Source organism: Papilio xuthus, unplaced genomic scaffold (assembly GCF_000836235.2).
Source record: "Papilio xuthus unplaced genomic scaffold, Pxut_1.1 DF825017.1, whole genome shotgun sequence".
Classification (NCBI taxonomy): Eukaryota; Metazoa; Arthropoda; class Insecta; order Lepidoptera; family Papilionidae; genus Papilio; species Papilio xuthus.
Genome location: NW_013533632.1, coordinates 140,489 through 143,319, shown reverse-complemented (window position 1 = coordinate 143,319; position 2,831 = coordinate 140,489). Strand labels below are relative to the sequence as shown.

The following is a 2,831-nucleotide window of genomic DNA, read 5'->3' as shown; positions in this document are numbered from 1 at the left end:
GTCGCTATTTATCGCGATACACTACGAGGGGCGCGGGAGGTTGCGCGGGAGCGACAAGCACAGGTCACACGGAAAATTGATGCTTGATTTTAAAAATAAAATTCGATTAAAAATTCAATAAAAAACGTATCGAAAAATCGTTCGATCAGAATTTAGATAAGATAGATATGTACCGAATCGAATAAAGCATTTAGATTTTGATTAGAAACAGATGCACAGTTTTTCCTACCGGAGTAGACACATTTTCAAAATATAAATTTATCAAGAAAATAGTATACAATCCAAATTCTGTTCGACCAGAATCTAGTTAGAGCACTGATGTTACACATACTAAAATATGACTAATCAAATCTTTTTAGATGTCCTGTTCTACGCTTTCTAGTAAGCGCATTTTTCCTCTCATAGCGCCTTCATTAATCTATGAACCTGTATTATATAATATGAATAACACAATGGATTGTTGGTGTAGCTACGGGAAGTAAAACGCAATATCCACAAAAAAGATAAAGATATGAGATGTCTTCAAAAACGAAACTTGCCAAAAAAGGCAAGTCTTGCAACTAAGTTTTTCTACCGTAAAAAGTGCAAAGTCATGTACTATTACATGCATGCAAGTCGGTCAATTTATTCAGTCGCTTCTTTTAATTATGTTATTTATTTTACTTAAACTTATTTTATATTAAACTTACAATACATTCACATAAACGTTACATTTTCGAATAGAAACTTTCATCCCCTATTCCTGTTGTTATTTTGCCCTCTTAAGGATCAAACTACGAAATTTGAATGTCATACCAATATCTATTATTTTATATATTAAACAACGGTAGACAAAGGTAAGGGTAGTATGTTGCACGAATTGGACTCAAGAAGACATACAGAAGACAGGCGGCAGGTGGAAGCAACTATGCGTACATTCTGTTGAGTGTCATGCCGGAGGCTTCATTTTAGTCCTGTTTTCCTTGCCACCCTTTTCTTGTAAGAAAAACATGGGAAGGGGAATTTGATTTTACGAAGAAGGGGATACATAGGAAGGGGAAACGTTCTGTTTCTGTGCGATCTGTCCTCCGTCATATTCGTCTAAAAATTAAATTCTGTAAAAAAATCATTTAAAAACGTTATGACGAGTGAGATTCAAACTCTTTATTACTTTTTCATACACGTAAAAAGCGTACAGATGAATTAAGAGTATTTTGAAAGTGGATTAAGCGAATAAGAAGAGTTTAAATGAAAGTTATAATGTCATCATTCTCATTATTAACTTATATGACTCTTGTGCTGTTTTACAATTTACTGGTGTTTATGGCAGATAGAGAAGATGCACACTTTATTATACTGTACTACCAGTGACGTACGTTGGCCAGAAGAAAATAATCTTATAAATTTAATTAGCTATTCTAAACAATTATGTTATTGTGAATAATAAAAGTGCTATCATCGGTATGGCCGAGTTGCTTAACATCGTTCACGAAGAACGAGATTTAGGGACAAAAAAGATTTGGACGTTTGCCAATCGCACGGACCTAACTATATACTGTGTATGTGTTACCATCAAAATAAACATCTATGAATAAATTGTGAGGCGTTAGGCGCGTTCAGTAGAGTAGAGCACCTAGCAGCGCCCGGCCGTGCCCGCGCCGCCCGCACAACCCGTACCACACAGCACCACACCACACCGCTCCGCACCACACCACACCGCCCGCACCGCCCGCACCGCCCGTTCAGCCCCGTACAGCCCGTCACCGCTACCCACTAAGCTGGCCCATCAATTCTGGATCTCCTACCACCCCCATACTGGTAAGCTTTACCCACACTCACCTCTAATACCAGTGAAAAGCTAATATTAAAATATTGTCAAAGTTAAAAGTGTCGATAAAGACTGAGTTAAAAGTTAAAAGTGTTGATAAAGATTTGTTTGTGGAAAATCATTATAGTATTTATTATCTTTTATGTTTTTATAAAAATTTCGTAAGTCTACATTTTACTTAAGACTTTTTGCTTGGAATTTTTTGAAATTAATGATTAACAAAGTTTAAAAGGTATAAAAATACGAAACATAAATTATTAGGCTTCCCGAAGAAACAATTACCGCTGTATGCAAAATATTTTATGCCAGTTTGAGTTGAATATCTGATTTTTATATATATTTTAACACTCCACCACGAAGCTTTTCTCCGACGACTCCGTCACATAGGAAATATCCTGTAAAAAAATCTTTTAAGCCATACAAGAAATTAATGTTGCGATAAAATGTTTTGCCGAGACTTTTGTAAGGTGAACTGAGAAAGGTTTTTTTTGCCTTTAAATACAGTAAAAGCTCTTTATTCGCGGGGAATATGTTCCGTAAAAATGCCGAGAAAAAGTTATATGAAAATGAAAAAATCTTTATTGTTATACACAAGAAATTCAAATTCAATGTTGCCATGACTCCTTAACTAGGAAGACCTGTACTTATGGAGAAAAGGACTTCCCATATATATAAATTTAATAATTGTTTGTGTAGAAAAACAACTAATTTATGAATTAATAATTATTGTGTGTGTGTGTGTGTAGGTGTGTGTGTGTTTATTTGTGTGTAAATGTGTGTATGTGTATATTTATAAGTGCATATGGATGTGATGACTTAGTTATTACGTTGAAATAAATTTTCACATGTGTTATAATCCAACTCCATCAGCCATTCCTTTGTAATTTTTCTTAAATTATACGCTTTCAGGTTTTTTATATTGGACTTTTTATCTAAAATATTATATAAGTAGGGTACAAGGAATTTAAAATAAATCAATTTAATTGACGTTCTACCCTTTAGTTGACGTCAAGCGTCAATAGCC

At 34.5% G+C, this 2,831-nt stretch overlaps 1 protein-coding gene across 5 annotated transcripts in view; it reads left to right on the top strand.

The window, feature by feature from the left end:
* The first annotated feature begins 1,612 nt into the window (after positions 1–1,612).
* The window catches only part of Hk (potassium voltage-gated channel subfamily A regulatory beta subunit hyperkinetic), a 19,581-nt gene continuing 18,362 nt past the window's right edge, over positions 1,613–2,831 (top strand). For all 5 annotated transcript variants that reach the window (XM_013323817.1, XM_013323816.1, XM_013323814.1 and 2 more), the window contains exon 1: positions 1,613–1,797. The gene's annotated coding sequence lies outside the window, so the exon portion shown is untranslated. The remainder of the gene's footprint in view (positions 1,798–2,831) is intronic.